Source organism: Bombina bombina, chromosome 1 (assembly GCF_027579735.1).
Source record: "Bombina bombina isolate aBomBom1 chromosome 1, aBomBom1.pri, whole genome shotgun sequence".
Lineage (NCBI taxonomy): Eukaryota > Metazoa > Chordata > Amphibia > Anura > Bombinatoridae > Bombina > Bombina bombina.
The window spans coordinates 551,113,214-551,132,371 of NC_069499.1; the positions used below are offsets into that span (position 1 = coordinate 551,113,214).

A 19,158-nucleotide genomic window follows, 5' to 3' on the forward strand; every position below is an offset into this window, starting at 1 on the left:
GAGTCAGGTTTATGTATATTTCCTTTTGCAGACAATCAGTTTCAAAATTGGGAAAAACATTTTTAGGAAGTTATTTTTTCTTACCTGGGGTATAGTCTTTTTCTTTAAATTGACTATTTTTCATTTAATTTTCGCTGGCAAAATTAGGCTTGCGAGGTTGCAAAATGCTGATATTTATTGCGTCATTCTTGGCGCGAGAATTTTTTTGCCGCGAAGGTACGTTCGGTGTCGCAAATTCGTCATTTCCGGCATCTTATTTTACGCCAGGTTTCCTTGCACAAGGTTGCGTCTGCCATGACGCGGGCTGCGTCATTTCTGGATGTTGTTAGCCACAAAAAATTTCATTTTGCGTTGTGCGTCGTATGTGGCGCCAAATAATTTAATTATTTTAACCCCACTTCCTATATGCCTCTTGCTTTTTTTTCTATGCTCAGAGGGCTATGCTGTTGCATTTTTTCCCCATTCATGAAACTGCCATATAAGGAAAATTGATAATTTTGCTTTATATGCTGTTTTTTTCTCTTACATTTGCAAGATGTCTAAATCTGATCCTGTCTCGGAAACCACTGTTGGAACCCTGCTGCCTGATAACAGTTCAACCAAAAATAAGTGTATCTGTTGTAAATTAGTGGAGATTATATCTCCAGCTGTGGTATGTAACAGTTGTCATGATAAGCTTTTACATGCAGGGAGTGTATCCATCAGTACTAGTACAATGCCTGTTGTTCCTTCAACATCTAATGTACATGATATCCCTGTGAATATAAAAGATTTTATTGCAATTTAGAAAGCTTTGTCTGCTATTTCGCCTTCTAATAAACGTAAAAGGTCTTTTAAAACTTCTCATAAAGTTGATGAAATTTAAAATGACCGACAACATACTGTATTATCCTCCTTTGATGAGGATCTATCTGATTCAGATGATCCTACCTCAGATATTGACACTGACAAATCTACTTTTCTCTTTAAAATGGAGTATATTCATTCCTTGTTAAAGAGGTGTTGATTACTTTGGATATTGAGGAAACTAGTCCTCTTGATACTTAAACTAGTAAACGTTTAAATTCTGTTTATAAACCTCCTGTGGTTACTCCAGAGGTTTTTCCAGTTCCTGGTGTTATTTCTGATATGATTTCAAAGGAATGGAATAGGCCTGGTACTTCTTTTTCTTTCTTCTAGGTTTAAAAAGTTGAAACTTAAATCTTATCTAAGGAAAGCTTATTTATATTATGGCTATCTTCTCAGGCCTGCCATTTCTATGGCTGATGTTGCAGCTGCATCAACGTTTTGGTTGGAAAGCTTAGCGCAACAGGAAACAGATCCTTATTGTCTAGCATTGTTCGCTTGCTTTAACATGCTAATCATTTTATCTGTGATGCCATTTTTTGATATCATCAAAATTGATGTTAGGGCTTTGTGGCTCAGATATTGGAATACTGACATGGTATCCAAGTGTAGATTACTATCTCTTTCTTTCCATGGTAACAATTTGGTCCAAGCCATTTAGGAAGCCAAAGCCAGTCCCCAAGTCTGCATGAAGGTGCAGGCCTCATTCCAGCTCAGCTGGTGAGGGCAGATTAAACTTATTTGGGCAGATTTTGTCCAAAATCAATGTATTCAGAGTTTTGTCTCTCAAGGGTATCCAATTGGATTCAGAGTAAGACCTCCTGTGAGAAGATTCTTTCTCTCACGCGTCCCAGCAAATCCAGTGAAGGTTCAGGTTTTTCTGAAGTCTGTTTCAGATCTAGCGCTTTCAGGGGTAATCATACCAGTTTTATTTAAATCTATTAATTGTCCCAAAGAAAGAATTCATTCAGGCCAGTTCTGGATCTGAAAATTTTGAATCTCACACAAATCAACTAGTGTTGTTTCTTCAAAGACATGGTTAGAGGATCAATTTACCAACAAGTTTCTTGATTCCTCAGACAAGGGTCACCTTTTTAGGTTTCCAGAGGTTCAGTGTCTGACTCTGTATCTAACAGACAAGAGACAAATTAAATTGGTTTCAGCTTGTCGGAGCCTTCAGTCTCAATTTTTCCCTTCAGTAGCTATGTGCATGGAAGTTTTAGGTCTCATGACTGCAGCATTGGACGTGATCTCCTTTGTTGTCTTCATATGAGACCTCTCCAGCTTTGTATGCTGATTCAATGGTGCAGGGATTAAATAAAGATATCCTATTTAATATCCTTAAATCCCAATGTTCGACTCTCTCTGTCTTGGTGGTTAGATCACCATCATATAGTTCAAGGGGCCTCCTTTGTTCGTCCAACCTGGACTGTAATAACAACAGATGCAAGTCTTTTTCAGGTTGGGGAGCTGTCTGGGGATCTCTGACAGCACAAGGGGTTTGGAAATCTCAAGAGACGAGATTACCAATCAATATTTTAGAACTCTGTGCAATTTCAGGGCTCTTCAGGTTTGGCCTCTGTTGAAGAGAGAACCGTTCATTTGTTTTCAGAGAGACAATATCACAACTGTCCCCTAGCTATGAAAGAAGTATTGTGGATACTTTCTTGGGCGGAATCCAGCTCTTGTCTAATTCCTGTGGTACATATCCCAGGTGTAGACAATTGGGAAGTGGATTATCTCAGCCGGGGGAGTGGTCGCTCCATCCAGATGTGTTTTGTCATCTAAACAAGAGACTTCCCATGTACCTATCCAGGTCCAGGTATTCTCAGGTGGAGTCGGTGGATGCGTTAGCAGTTCCTTGGTTTTACCAGCCTGCTTATATCTTCCCACCTCTAGTTCTTCTTCCAAGAGTGATTTCCAAGATCATCATGGAATGATCGTTTGTGTTTCTGGTAGCACCAGCATGGCCTCACAGGTTCTGGTATGCGGATCTTGTCTGGATGTCCAGTTGCCAACCTTGGCCACTTCCTTTAAGACCAGACCTTCTGTCTTAAGGGCCGTTTTTCCATCAGGATTTCAAATCATTAAATTTGAAGGTATGGAAATTGACCGCTTAGTCATAGAGGATTCTCTGACTCAGTGATTAATACTATGTTACAGGCTTGTAAATCTGTCTCTAGGAAAATTTATTATAGAGTCTGGAAGACTTATATTTCATGGTGTTCTTCTCATAAATTCTCCTGGCATTCTTTTAGAAATCCTAAAATTTTACTGTTTCTTCAGGATGGTTTGAATAAAAGTTTGTCTGCAAGTTCCTTGAAGGGTCAAATCTCTGCTCTTTCTGTTTTGTTTCAAAGAAAGATTGCTAAGCTTCCTGATATTCACTGTTTTGTACAGGCTTTGGTCCGTATCAAGCCTGTCATAAAAATAAATTACTCCTCCTTGGAGTCGTAATTTGATTTTGAAGACTTTACAGGCTCCTCCTTTTGAACCTATGCATTCCTTTGATATTAAACTACTTTCTTGGAAAGTGTTGTTCCTTTTGGCAGTCTTTTCTGCTAGAAGAGTTTCCGAATTATCTGCTCTTTTTTTGTGAGTCTCCTTTTTCTGATTTTTCATCAGGATAAGGCAGTTTTGTGGACTTCATTTAAATTCCTACCTAAGGTTGTGAATTCTAACAACATTAATAGGGAAATTGTTGTCCCCTCTTTGTGTCCTAATCCTAAGAATTCTTTGGAGAGATCCTTACATTCTCTGGATGTTGTAAGAGACTTGAAATATTATGTTGAAGCGACTAAATATTTCAAGAAGACTTGTAGTCTATTTGTTGTCTTTTTTTGGTTCTAGGAAAGGTCAGAAAGCTTCTGTTATTTCCTTGACATCTTGGTTAAAGCTTTTGATTCATCAGGCTTATTTGGAGTCGGGTCAGGCCCTGCCTCAGAGAATCACAGCTCATTCTACTAGATCAGTCTCCACTTTGTGGGCTTTTAAGAATGAAGCTTCAGTTGATCAGATTTGCAAAGCAGCAACTTGGTCTTCTTTGCATACATTTACTAAATTCTGCCATTTTGATGTATTTGCCTCTTCGGAAGCAGTTTTTGGTAGAAAAGTTCTTCAGGCAGCTATTTCAGTTTGATTCCTCTGCTTATGTTTGTTTTTTCTTTGCATTTATGAGAAAAACTTATTCTTGGGTATTGCTATCCCATACGTTACTAGCTCATGGACTCTTGCCAATCACATGAAAGAAAACATAATTTATATAATTACTTACCTGGTAAATTCATTTCTTTCATATTGTCAAGAGTCCATGAGACCCACCCTTTTTATGGTGGTTATGATTTTTTGTATAAAGCACAATTATATTTCCAGTTCCTTTTTGATGCTTTCTACTCCTTTTTCTATCACCACACTTCTTGGCTATTCGTTAAACTGAATTGTGGGTGTGGTGAGGGGTGTATTTATAGGCATTTTGAGGTTTGGGAAACTTTGCCTCTCCTGGTAGGATTGTATATCCCATACGTCACTAGCTCATGGACTCTTGCCAATATGAAAGAAATGAATTTATCAGGTAAGTTCTTACATAAATTATGTTTTTATAAATATTGAGTTTCAAGTGAATAAATCGGTAATGTTTGTAAACTCTACTATATATATTTTTTTTTTATAATTTTTGTTCTAAGTGAAAGTAAAAACTTTATTTCTCTTGTTAAGTGTATCCAGTCCACGGATCATCCATTACTTGTGGGATATTCTCCTTCCCAACAGGAAGTTGCAAGAGGATCACCCACAGCAGAGCTGCTATATAGCTCCTCCCCTCACTGCCATATCCAGTTATTCTCTTGCAACTCTCAACTAAGATGGAGGTCGTAAGAGGACTGTGGTGTTTTATACTTAGTTTATTTCTTCAATCAAAAGTTTGTTATTTTTAAATGGTACCGGAGTGTACTGTTTATCTCAGGCAGTATTTAGAAGAAGAATCTGCCTGCGTTTTCTATGATCTTAGCAGAAGTAACTAAGATCCTTTGCTGTTCTCACATATTCTGAGGAGCGAGGTAACTTCAGAGGGGGAATAGCGTGCAGGTTTTCCTGTAATAAGGTATGTGCAGTTAAAATATTTTTCTAGGGATGGAATTTGCTAGAAAATGCTGCTGATACCGAAGTAATGTAAGTAAAGCCTTAAATGCAGTGATAGCGACTGGTATCAGGCTTATTAATAGAGATACATACTCTTATAAAAGTGTATTTTAAAACGTTTGCTGGCATGTTTAATCGTTTTTTACATATGTTTGGTGATAAAACTTATTGGGGCCTAGTTTTTTCCACATGGCTGGCTTGAATTTTGCCTAGAAACAGTTCCCTGAGGCTTCCCACTGTTGTAATATGAGTGGGAGGGGCCTATTTTAGCGTTTTTTTGCACAGCAAAAATTACAGACACAGACATCCAGCTTCTTCCTGCATGATCCAGGACTTCTCTGAAGGGCTCAAAAGGCTTCAAAAGTCGTATTGAGGGAGGTAAAAAGCCACAGTAGAGCTGTGGCAGTTGTGACTGTTTAAAAAACGTTTTTGTCATTTGTTATTCCATTTTTGGTATTAAGGGGTTAATCATCCATTTGCAAGTGGGTGCAATGCTCTGCTAACTTATTACATACACTGTAAAAATTTTGTTAGTGTAACTGCATTTTTTCACTGTTATTTCAAAATTTGGGAAAATTTGTGTTTCTTAAAGGCGCAGTAACGTTTTTTATATTGCTTGTAAACTTGTTTTAAAGTGTTTTCCAAGCTTGCTAGTCTGTTTAAACATGTCTGACACAGAGGAACCTACTTGTTCATTATGTTTGAAAGCCATGGTGGAGCCCCATAGGAGAATGTGTACTAAATGTATTGATTTCACCTTAAACAGTAGAGATCAGTCTTTATCTATAAAAGAATTATCACCAGAGGGTTCTGTCGAGGGGGAAGTTATGCCGACTAACTCTCCCCACGTGTCAGACCCTTCGCCTCCCGCTCAGGGGACGCACGCTAATATGGCGCCAATTACATCAGGGACGCCCATAGTGATTACCTTGCAGGACATGGCTGCAATCATGAATAATACCCTGTCAGAGGTATTATCTAGATTGCCTGAATTAAGAGGCAAGCGCGATAGCTCTGGGGTTAGGAGAGATACAGAGCGCGCAAATGCTGTTAGAGCCATGTCTGATACTGCGTCACAGTATGCAGAACATGAGGACGGAGAGCTTCAGTCTGTGGGTGACATCTCCGACTCGGGGAAACGTGATTCAGAGATTTCTAATTTTAAATTTAAGCTTGAGAACCTCCGTGTATTGCTTGGGGAGGTATTAGCTGCTCTGAATGACTGTAACACAGTTGCAATTCCAGAGAAATTGTGTAGGCTGGATAGATACTATGCGGTGCCGGTGTGTACTGACGTTTTTCCTATACCTAAAAGGCTTACAGAAATTATTAGCAAGGAGTGGGATAGACCCGGTGTGCCCTTTCCCCCACCTCCTATATTTAGAAAAATGTTTCCAATAGACGCCACTACACGGGACTTATGGCAGACGGTCCCTAAGGTGGAGGGAGCAGTTTCTACTTTAACAAAGCGTACCACTATCCCGGTTGAGGACAGTTGTGCTTTTTCAGATCCAATGGATAAAAAATTGGAGGGTTACCTTAAGAAAATGTTTATTCAACAAGATTTTATTTTACAGCCCCTTGCATGCATTGCGCCTGTCACTGCTGCGGAGGCATTCTGGTTTAAGGCCCTGGAAGAGGCCATCCAGACAGCTCCATTGAATGAAATTATTGACAAGCTTAGAACGCTTAAGCTAGCTAACTCATTTGTTTCTGATGCCATTGTTCATTTGACTAAACTAACGGCTAAGAATTCCGAATTCGCCATCCAGGCGCGTAGGGCGCTATGGCTTAAATCCTGGTCATCTGACGTGACTTCAAAGTCTAAATTACTCAACATTCCTTTCAAGGGGCAGACCTTATTCGGGCCTGGCTTGAAGGAAATTATTGCTGACATTACTGGAGGCAAGGGTCATACCCTTCCTCAGGACAGGGCCAAATCAAAGGCCAAACAGTCTAATTTTCGTGCCTTTCGAAATTTCAAGGCAGGAGCAGCATCAACTTCCTCCGCTTCAAAACAAGAGGGAACTGTTGCTCATTCCAGACAGGCCTGGAAACCTAACCAGTCCTGGAACAAGGGCAAGCAGGCCAGAAAGCCTGCTGCTGCCCCCAAGACATATCTCAGGGATATCTTCTGGACTTCAAAGCTTCACCTCCACAAGGGAGATTTCATCTTTCAAGGTTATCATCAAACCAGATAAAGAAAGAGGCATTCCTAAGCTGTGTGCAAGACCTCCTAGTAATGGGAGTGATCCATCCAGTTCCGCGGACGGAACAAGGACAGGGATTTTATTCAAATCTGTTTGTGGTTCCCAAGAAAGAGGGAACCTTCAGACCAATCTTGGATCTAAAGATCTTAAACAAAATGGAAACTATTCGGACCATCCTACCCATGATCCAAGAGGGTCAGTACATAACCACAGTGGACTTAAAGGATGCCTACCTTCACATACCGATTCACAAAGATCATCATCGGTTCCTAAGGTTTGCCTTTCTAGACAGGCATTACCAATTTGTAGCTCTTCCCTTCGGGTTGGCCACTGCCCCAAGAATTTTTACAAAGGTTCTGGGCTCACTTCTGGCGGTTCTAAGACCGCGAGGCATAGCGGTGGCTCCGTATCTATACGACATCCTGATACAGGCGTCAAGCTTTCAAATTGCCAAGTCTCATACAGAGATAGTTCTGGCATTTCTGAGGTCGCATGGGTGGAAAGTGAACGTGGAAAAGAGTTCTCTATCACCACTCACAAGAGTCTCCTTCCTAGGGACTCTTATAGATTCTGTAGAGATGAAAATTTACCTGACGGAGTCCAGGTTATCAAAACTTCTAAATGCTTGCTGTGTCCTTCATTCCATTCCACGCCCGTCAGTGGCTCAGTGCATGGAAGTAATCGGCTTAATGGTAGCGGCAATGGACATAGTGCCATTTGCGCGCCTGCATCTCAGACTGCTGCAATTATGCATGCTAAGTCAGTGGAATGGGGATTACTCAGATTTGTCCCCTCTACTAAATCTGGATCAAGAGACCAGAGATTCTCTTCTCTGGTGGCTTTCTCGGGTCCATCTATCCAAGGGTATGACCTTTCGCAGGCCAGATTGGACGATTGTAACAACAGATGCCAGCCTTCTAGGTTGGGGCGTAGTCTGGAACTCCCTGAAGGCTCAGGGATCGTGGACTCAGGAGGAGAAACTCCTCCCAATAAATATTCTGGAGTTAAGAGCAATATTCAAGGCTCTTCTAGCTTGGCCTCAGTTAGCAACACTGAGCTTCATCAGATTTCAGTCGGACAACATCACGACTGTGGCTTACATCAACCATCAAGGGGGAACCAGGAGTTCCCTAGCGATGTTAGAAGTCTCAAAGATAATTCGCTGGGCAGAGTCTCACTCTTGCCACCTGTCAGCGATCCACATCCCAGGCGTAGAGAACTGGGAGGCGGATTTTCTAAGTCGTCAGACTTTTCATCCGGGGGAGTGGGAACTCCATCCGTAGGTGTTTGCTCAACTGGTCCATCGTTGGGGCAAACCAGAACTGGATCTCATGGCGTCTCGCCAGAACGCCAAGCTTCCTTGTTACGGATCCAGGTCCAGGGACCCGGGAGCAACGCTGATAGATGCTCTAGCAGCTCCTTGGTTCTTCAACCTGGCCTATGTGTTTCCACCGTTTCCTCTGCTCCCTTGACTGATTGCCAAAATCAAACAGGAGAGAGCATTGGTGATTCTGATAGCGCCTGCGTGGCCACGCAGGACCTGGTATGCAGACCTAGTGGACATGTCATCTCTTCCACCATGGACTCTGCCTCTGAGGCAGGACCTTCTAATACAAGGTCCTTTCAATCATCCAAATCTAATTTCTCTGAGACTGACTGCATGGAGATTGAACGCTTGATTCTATCAAGGCGTGGCTTCTCCGATTCAGTCATTGATACCTTAATACAGGCTCGGAAGCCTGTCGGGAAAGTCACCAGGAAAATCTACCATAAGATATGGCGTAAATATCTTTATTGGTGTGAATCCAAGAGTTACTCATGGAGTAAGGTTAGGATTCCTAGGATATTGTCCTTTCTCCAAGAGGGTTTGGACAAAGGCTTATCAGCTAGTTCTTTAAAAGGACAGATCTCTGCTCTGTCTATTCTTTTGCACAAGCGTCTGGCAGAAGTTCCAGACGTCCAGGCATTTTGTCAGGCTTTGGTTAGGATTGAGCCTGTGTTTAAAACTGTTGCTCCCCCGTGGAGCTTAAACTTGGTTCTTAAAGTTCTTCAAGGAGTTCCGTTTCAACCCCTTCATTCCATTGATATTAAACTTTTATCTTGGAAAGTTCTGTTTTTGATGGCTATTTCCTCTGCTCGAAGAGTCTCTGAGTTATCTGCCTTACATTGTGATTCTCCTTATCTGATTTTTCATTCAGACAAGGTAGTTCTGCGTACCAAACCTGGGTTTTTACCTAAGGTGGTTTCTAACAGGAATATCAATCAAGATATTGTTGTTCCATCATTGTGTCCTAATCCTTCTTCAAAGAAGGAACGTCTTTTGCATAATCTGGACGTAGTCCGTGCCTTGAAGTTTTACTTACAGGCTACTAAAGATTTTCGTCAAACATCTGCCCTCTTTGTCGTTTACTCTGGACAGAGGAGCGGTCAAAAAGCTTCGGCAACTTCTCTCTCCTTTTGGCTTCGGAGCATAATACGCTTAGCCTATGAGACTGCTGGACAGCAGCCCCCTGAAAGGATTACAGCTCATTCTACTAGAGCTGTGGCTTCCACCTGGGACTTTAAAAATGAGGCCTATGTTGAACAGATTTGCAAGGCTGCGACTTGGTCTTCGCTTCACACCTTTTCAAAATTTTACAAATTTGACACTTTTGCTTCTTCGGAGGCTGTTTTTAGGAGAAAGGTTCTTCAGGCAGTGGTTCCTTCCGTTTAAGTTCCTGCCTTGTCCCTCCCATCATCCGTGTACTTTAGCTTTGGTATTGGTATCCCACAAGTAATGGATGATCCGTGGACTGGATACACTTAACAAGAAAAAACATAATTTATGCTTACCTGATAAATTTATTTCTCTTGTAGTGTATCCAGTCCACGGGCCCTCCCTGTCCTTTTAAGGCAGGTCTAAATTTTAATTAAACTACAGTCACCACTGCACCCTATGGTTTCTCCTGTCTCGTCTTGTTTCGGTCGAATGACTGGATATGGCAGTGAGGGGAGGAGCTATATAGCAGCTCTGCTGTGGGTGATCCTCTTGCAACTTCCTGTTGGGAAGGAGAATATCCCACAAGTAATGGATGATCCGTGGACTGGATACACCACAAGAGAAATAAATTTATCAGGTAAGCATAAATTATGTTTATCTTGAGTTACATGTATCTAGGGCTAAATTTACCATTCCTGCAGGCAGACAGGTTTGCAATGGCAAAATTTTAACATTGCCCCTGCTCTGGCGCAACCATTTGTGATAGAGCAGGGTATGTCAATGACCGTAACAAGCGAGTGTCGGGTGATTGATCTCGCCACTGAGGTAGCGGAGAGGAAAAATTTAACGGTTTCTGCTTCTTAAAGTGAATGTAAATTTTGAGGCTAAAGTGCCCGGTTTTTAAAAATTCGATTAAAAACAGGGGCACTTTAATTCATCAAAATTTATATTTCACTCGTGTTGTGAAAAAAACTTACCTTTTGATCTTGACAGCAGCTCCAGCTTCCTCCACGCGTCGCAAAACCTCTTCCTGGGTCTAAAATGAGGAATCCGGCTTCCTCCAATCACGGCATTGATGATTGGAGGATGACCTATCCATCATTTCTGACATCAGAAATGGCTTGCAATGACTGGAGGAAGTGGAGCTGCTGTCAAGTTTAAATAGTACATTTTTTTTCACAACAGGAGTGAAATGTAAATTTTGATGAATTAAAGTGCCCCTGTTTTTAATCAAATTTTTAAAAACCGGGCACTTTAGCATCAAAATTTACATTCACTTTAAAATGTGCTGCTGCAAACACAGCTGAATAAATTTACCCAATAAGCATAGTTACAGTAGAGAATTTAGACAGAAGATTTTGAAATAAACCTTAATAGAATACATTTTCGCGAACAATATTTTTTAGCATAGCAACACCAGCTTGATATTGTATATTTTGTAGCCTGTAGCCTGTAGCCTGATATTCAAAGACTGCAAATTTTGGAAAAGACTATACTTTAATTCTAAGATACCTGAATTGTAACTTATGTGTGAATAAGCATTTAATAGCTCTCCCTTTTCTCTATACAGTGATCCAAGGATCCACTGAAAATCAACCAATGCATTCCAAAAGCGAAGAAGACCACTCTCCTCTTCTCTTTACAGAGATCTGACTTGATTGTAATTCAGGTGAGTGCTCACACTTTGTAACCTCTCTCCGCAAATGCATTACTAATATGTGAGCCTGCAGTGCATTACAGTCCTCTGTGACAGTAAATGATTTAAAGCAGTGATGTACAGATATTGGTTGCCTTCTCTTTTTCCAGCCCTCAACAAGGTATTGTTATACTTCTAATCCCTAGCCCCATACTCCGAAGCAAAACTGTTAAAAGCCATAATAGGGGTGTGTGAGAGAACAAGGTGCATGGAGATTGGAGAAAGAGTGAATGTGATTTCTGGACTTAGAAACATGGCATTCTGTCCTCCTGAAAATGACGGGCTGAAACATCTGATGGTGACCTATTGTCTACCGCTGTGTTAAAGTATTAAGAATAATGCTCTGCAATTGTAGTTTTCCTTTTGAAAACCAGCACACTTTTTCCATGTGTCTTTGTAATCCCTTAAAAGCATCATCTAACATTTGAAAAAAAAAAGGTAGAAAAATTTGAAAATAGTCAGATAAGGATATTTTCCCCAAATATCTGTACAGGACTAGTAGGAAGAGTGCAGTGTAATAAAGTGTTACAGATGGAATATCAAACTCCGTCCTATCCCTTGTGGTTTACATCTCTAAATAAATCTGCCAACGGTCCTAAAAATTATCCCTAAAGTCTTCACTGCTTGATGGGGTCTTGCAGTTTGTTTGTCAATACTGAATGTAATTTTCTTTTGCACTCTTGTAGAACTATTTTATAGCTTCTTGTGCTCTGGTCACTAGAGTAGGTGAGACACTTCCTGTTTCTGCCTGGGTTAGATCATGTTTCTGCCAGTTTGCAGTAAGGTAGGCTGAGATGAGGCTTTGCTCCAGCAGCAGTGTTTATTTTGTACGGATTAGGAATGAAGGTTTGACCCCTCTCCACACAGCTGTTGCCTTTGACAGAACCCTGACACTGCATGTACTGTATATCTTTGCACTTTGATCTGATTGTGATTCTGCTGGTTCATCGTTCTGAACTTTTTACACAAGTGCATTTAAGGTTATTTTATTAACTTTTAATATTACACTGCAGATTACTTTTCTCCAACATAGGTGTGTCCGGTCCACGGCGTCATCCTTACTTGTGGGATATTCTCTTCCCCAACAGGAAATGGCAAAGAGCCCAGCAAAGCTGGTCACATGATCCCTCCTAGGCTCCGCCTACCCCAGTCATTCTCTTTGCCGTTGTACAGGCAACATCTCCACGGAGATGGCTTAGAGTTTTTTAGTGTTTAACTGTAGTTTTATTATTCAATCAAGAGTTTGTTATTTTAAAATAGTGCTAGTATGTACTATTTACTCAGAAACAGAAAAGAGATGAAGATTTCTGTTTGTATGAGGAAAATGATTTTAGCAACCGTTACTAAAATCCATGGCTGTTCCACACAGGACTGTTGAGAGGAATTAACTTCAGTTGGGGGAACAGTGAGCAGTCTCTTGCTGCTTGAGGTATGACACATTCTAACAAGACGATGTAATGCTGGAAGCTGTCATTTTCCCTATGGGATCCGGTAAGCCATGTTTATTAAGATAGTAAATTAGGGCTTCACAAGGGCTTATTAAGACTGTAGACTTTTTCTGGGCTAAATCGATTCATTATTAACACATATTTAGCCTTGAGGAATCATTTAATCTGGGTATTTTGATAAGATTATATCGGCAGGCAGTTTTTTAGACACCTTATTCTTTAGGGGCTTTCCCAAATCATAGGCAGAGCCTCATTTTCGCGCCGGTGTTGCGCACTTGTTTTTGAGAGGCATGACATGCAGTCGCATGTGTGAGGAGCTCTGATACATAGAAAAGACTTTCTGAAGGCGTCATTTGGTATCGTATTCCCCTTTGGGCTTGGTTGGGTCTCAGCAAAGCAGATACCAGGGACTGTAAAGGGGTTAAAGTTAAAAACGGCTCCGGTTCCGTTATTTTAAGGGTTAAAGCTTCCAAATTTGGTGTGCAATACTTTTAAGGCTTTAAGACACTGTGGTGAAATTTTGGTGAATTTTGAACAATTCCTTCATATTTTTTCGCAATTGCAGTAATAAAGTGTGTTCAGTTTAAAATTTAAAGTGACAGTAACGGTTTTATTTTAAAACGTTTTTTTGTACTTTGTTTTCAAGTTTATGCCTGTTTAACATGTCTGAACTACCAGATAGACTGTGTTCTGAATGTGGGGAAGCCAGAGTTCCTTCTCATTTAAATAAATGTGATTTATGTGACAATGACAATGATGCCCAAGATGATTCCTCAAGTGAGGGGAGTAAGCATGGTACTGCATCATTCCCTCCTTCGTCTACACGAGTCTTGCCCACTCAGGAGGCCCCTAGTACATCTAGCGCGCCAATACTCCTTACTATGCAACAATTAACGGCTGTAATGGATAATTCTGTCAAAAACATTTTAGCCAAAATGCACACTTATCAGCGTAAGCGAGACTGCTCTGTTTTAGATACTGAAGAGCATGACGACGCTGATAATAATGGTTCTGAAGGGCCCCTAAACCAGTCTGATGGGGCCAGGGAGGTTTTGTCTGAGGGAGAAATTACAGATTCAGGGAACATTTCTCAACAAGCTGAACCTGATGTGATTACGTTTAAATTTAAGTTGGAACATCTCCGCGCTCTGCTTAAGGAGGTATTATCCACTCTGGATGATTGTGACAATTTGGTCATCCCAGAGAAGCTATGTAAAATGGACAAGTTCCTAGAGGTCCCGGGGCTCCCAGAAGCTTTTCCTATACCCAAGCGGGTGGCGGACATTGTAAATAAAGAATGGGAAAGGCCCGGTATTCCTTTCGTCCCTCCCCCCATATTTAAAAAATTGTTTCCTATGGTCGACCCCAGAAAGGACTTATGGCAGACAGTCCCCAAGGTCGAGGGAGCGGTTTCCACTTTAAACAAACGCACCACTATACCCATAGAAGATAGTTGTGCTTTCAAAGATCCTATGGATAAAAAATTAGAAGGTTTACTTAAAAAGATGTTTGTTCAGCAGGGTTACCTTCTACAACCAATTTCATGCATTGTCCCTGTCGCTACAGCCGCATGTTTCTGGTTCGATGAGCTGGTAAAGGCGGTCGATAGTGATTCTCCTCCTTATGAGGAGATTATGGACAGAATCAATGCTCTCAAATTGGCTAATTCTTTCACCCTAGACGCCACTTTGCAATTGGCTAGGTTAGCGGCTAAGAATTCTGGGTTTGCTATTGTGGCGCGCAGAGCGCTTTGGTTGAAATCTTGGTCAGCTGATGCGTCTTCCAAGAACAAGCTACTTAACATTCCTTTCAAGGGGAAAACGCTGTTTGGCCCTGACTTGAAAGAGATTATCTCTGATATCACTGGGGGTAAGGGCCATGCCCTTCCTCAGGATCGGCCTTTCAAGGCCAAAAATAAACCTAATTTTCGTCCCTTTCGTAGAAACGGACCAGCCCAAAGTGCTACGTCCTCTAAGCAAGAGGGTAATACTTCTCAAGCCAAGCAAGCTTGGAGACCAATGCAAGGCTGGAACAAGGGAAAGCAGGCCAAGAAACCTGCCACTGCTACCAAGACAGCATGAAATGTTGGCCCCCGATCCGGGACCGGATCTGGTGGGGGGCAGACTCTCTCTCTTCGCTCAGGCTTGGGCAAGAGATGTTCTGGATCCTTGGACACTAGAAATAGTCTCCCAAGGTTATCTTCTGGAATTCAAGGGGCTTCCCCCAAGGGGGAGGTTCCACAGGTCTCAGTTGTCTTCAGACCACATAAAAAGACAGGCATTCTTACATTGTGTAGAAGACCTGTTAACAATGGGAGTGATTCATCCTGTTCCATTAGGAGAACAAGGGATGGGGTTCTACTCCAATCTGTTCATAGTTCCCAAAAAAGAGGGAACGTTCAGACCAATCTTAGATCTCAAGATCTCAAACAAGTTTCTCAAGGTTCCATCGTTCAAGATGGAAACCATTCGAACAATTCTTCCTTCCATCCAGGAAGGTCAATTCATGACCACGGTGGATTTAAAGGATGCGTATCTACATATTCCTATCCACAAGGAACATCATCGGTTCCTAAGGTTCGCATTCCTGGACAAGCATTACCAGTTCGTGGCGCTTCCTTTCGGATTAGCCACTGCTCCAAGGATTTTCACAAAGGTACTAGGGTCCCTTCTAGCTGTGCTAAGACCAAGGGGCATTGCTGTAGTACCTTACTTGGACGACATTCTGATTCAAGCGTCGTCCCTTCCTCAAGCAAAGGCTCACACGGACATCGTCCTGGCCTTTCTCAGATCTCACGGATGGAAAGTGAACGTGGAAAAGAGTTCTCTATCTCCGTCGACAAGGGTTCCCTTCTTGGGAACAATAATAGACTCCTTAGAAATGAGGATTTTTCTGACAGAGGCCAGAAAAACAAGACTTCTAGACTCTTGTCGGATACTTCATTCCGTTCCTCTTCCTTCCATAGCGCAGTGCATGGAAGTGATAGGTTTGATGGTAGCGGCAATGGACATAGTTCCTTTTGCGCGCATTCATCTAAGACCATTACAACTGTGCATGCTCAGTCAGTGGAATGGGGACTATACAGACTTGTCTCCGAGGATACAAGTAAATCAGAGGACCAGAGACTCACTCCGATGGTGGCTGTCCCTGGACAACCTGTCACAAGGGATGACCTTCCGCAGACCAGAGTGGGTCATTGTCACGACCGACGCCAGTCTGATGGGCTGGGGCGCGGTCTGGGGATCCCTGAAAGCTCAGGGTCTTTGGTCTCGGGAAGAATCTCTTCTACCGATAAATATTCTGGAACTGAGAGCGATATTCAATGCTCTCAAGGCTTGGCCTCAGCTAGCGAGGGCCAAGTTCATACGGTTTCAATCAGACAACATGACAACTGTTGCGTACATCAACCATCAGGGGGGAACAAGGAGTTCCCTGGCGATGGAAGAAGTGACCAAAATCATTCAATGGGCGGAGTCTCACTCCTGCCACCTGTCTGCAATCCACATCCCAGGAGTGGAAAATTGGGAAGCGGATTTTCTGAGTCGTCAGACATTGCATCCGGGGGAGTGGGAACTCCATCCGGAAATCTTTGTCCAAATCACTCAACTGTGGGGCATTCCAGACATGGATCTGATGGCCTCTCGTCAGAACTTCAAAGTTCCTTGCTACGGGTCCAGATCCAGGGATCCCAAGGCGGCTCTAGTGGATGCACTAGTAGCACCTTGGACCTTCAAACTAGCTTATGTATTCCCGCCGTTTCCTCTCATCCCCAGGCTGGTAGCCAGGATCAATCAGGAGAGGGCGTCGGTGATCTTGATAGCTCCTGCGTGGCCACGCAGGACTTGGTATGCAGATCTGGTGAATATGTCATCGGCTCCACCATGGAAGCTACCTTTGAGACGAGACCTTCTTGTTCAAGGTCCGTTCGAACATCCGAATCTGGTCTCACTCCAGCTGACTGCTTGGAGATTGAACGCTTGATCTTATCGAAGCGAGGGTTCTCAGATTCTGTTATCGATACTCTTGTTCAGGCCAGAAAGCCTGTAACTAGAAAGATTTACCACAAAATTTGGAAAAAATATATCTGTTGGTGTGAATCTAAAGGATTCCCTTGGGACAAGGTTAAGATTCCTAAGATTCTATCGTTCCTTCAAGAAGGATTGGAAAAAGGATTATCTGCAAGTTCCCTGAAGGGACAGATTTCTGCCTTGTCTGTGTTACTTCACAAAAAGCTGGCAGCTGTGCCAGATGTTCAAGCCTTTGTTCAGGCTCTGGTTAGAATCAAGCCTGTTTACAAACCTTTGACTCCTCCTTGGAGTCTCAACTTAGTTCTTTCAGTTCTTCAGGGGGTTCCGTTTGAACCCTTACATTCCGTTGATATTAAGTTATTATCTTGGAAAGTTTTGTTTTTGGTTGCAATTTCTTCTGCTAGAAGAGTTTCAGAATTATCTGCTCTGCAGTGTTCTCCTCCTTATCTGGTGTTCCATGCAGATAAGGTGGTTTTACGTACTAAACCTGGTTTTCTTCCAAAAGTTGTTTCTAACAAAAACATTAACCAGGAGATTATCGTACCTTCTCTGTGCCCGAAACCAGTTTCAAAGAAGGAACGTTTGTTGCACAATTTGGATGTTGTTCGCGCTCTAAAATTCTATTTAGACGCTACAAAGGATTTTAGACAAACATCTTCCTTGTTTGTTGTTTATTCCGGTAAAAGGAGAGGTCAAAAAGCAACTTCTACCTCTCTCTCTTTTTGGATTAAAAGCATCATCAGATTGGCTTACGAGACTGCCGGACGGCAGCCTCCCAAAAGAATCACAGCTCATTCCACTAGGGCTGTGGCTTCCACATGGGCCTTCAAGAACGAGGCTTCTGTTGATCAGATATGTAGGGCAGCGACTTGGTCTTCACTGCACACTTTTACCAAATTTTACAAGTTTGATACTTTTGCTTCTTCTGAGGCTATTTTTGGGAGAAAGGTTTTGCAAGCCGTGGTGCCTTCCATCTAGGTGACCTGATTTGCTCCCTCCCATCATCCGTGTCCTAAAGCTTTGGTATTGGTTCCCACAAGTAAGGATGACGCCGTGGACCGGACACACCTATGTTGGAGAAAACAGAATTTATGTTTACCTGATAAATTACTTTCTCCAACGGTGTGTCCGGTCCCCGGCCCGCCCTGGTTTTTTAATCAGGTCTGATAATTTATTTTCTTTAACTACAGTCACCACGGTATCATATGGTTTCTCCTATGCAAATATTCCTCCTTAACGTCGGTCGAATGACTGGGGTAGGCGGAGCCTAAGAGGGATCATGTGACCAGCTTTGCTGGGCTCTTTGCCATTTCCTGTTGGGGAAGAGAATATCCCACAAGTAAGGATGACGCCGTGGACCGGACACACCGTTGGAGAAAGTAATTTATCAGGTAAACATAAATTCTGTTTTTTCCTCATTTTTTTTCTGGTTTCATCCATACCCGATTCATTCAAAATAAGGTGCTTTTCAGAACCCCTTGTGAGAACAGGTACCATGGCTGGTGAATTTAATTATTTTGTTGGAGTTTTTCACCAGCCCGCCGCAGTGGTCACTGGGACTGGTCCCTAGTTACCTTCTGCTGGTTATGTCGGGGTACATTTCTAGAAAAGATCATGAGTTGGTGTTACCTAACTTGGATGGGGCTTTACTACTGGACACAGGTATGTTCAGTAGGTGAGTGGATAGTTAAGTATATTTTATTTTTATTGCTCACAGCCCAGGGCTTTGCACACTGGTACCAGAAGGGTTACTTGATGGCCAGGGGACTTATGTTTGGGGGGACATTAGTTTATGGAGACTGAGAAACATCATTTACAGCAGTGCTGCTCATAGATATTTTTTTTTTTTTCATTGAAAATGCTGATGCAACATACAGATAATTGGGGAAAAAGATACAGGCATATTAGCACACAATATAAAGGTAAATAACTTCACATATACAATATATAAGCAATCTCTATTTTCCCCCTTTCTCATTGTAACATTGGAGGACACTTTTGGTCCTCCATCACAAAAAGATTGTAAGCTAAGGCAGTTTAATAAGATATAGGCCACTCTTAAACCTGTTATTATGGATAACTTTAAAACTATTCTTGGAAGAGAGAACCTCTGGTATATTATGGAAAACAAAAAATAAAGACCTCTCCCTGACTATTCATAAGTAATATAATAAAGGTTAGACCAACAACATGGAGGAAATATCTTCCTAACAATCTCTCTAAAGGAAAAAATAAAAATAAGAGCCTTTTCAAAATGAAACATTAGGGATTTGCGGTATGTTAAAAATGAATCCCTCTGAGTGTGCTTACAAAC

The 19,158-nt window shown here is 41.9% G+C and overlaps 1 protein-coding gene across 1 annotated transcript in view; it reads left to right on the forward strand.

The window, feature by feature from the left end:
- The window catches only part of HYCC2 (hyccin PI4KA lipid kinase complex subunit 2), a 346,768-nt gene that overhangs the window by 69,088 nt on the left and 258,522 nt on the right, over nt 1–19,158 (forward strand). The window contains exon 2 of the mRNA XM_053713298.1: nt 11,243–11,341. The gene's annotated coding sequence lies outside the window, so the exon portion shown is untranslated. The remainder of the gene's footprint in view (nt 1–11,242; nt 11,342–19,158) is intronic.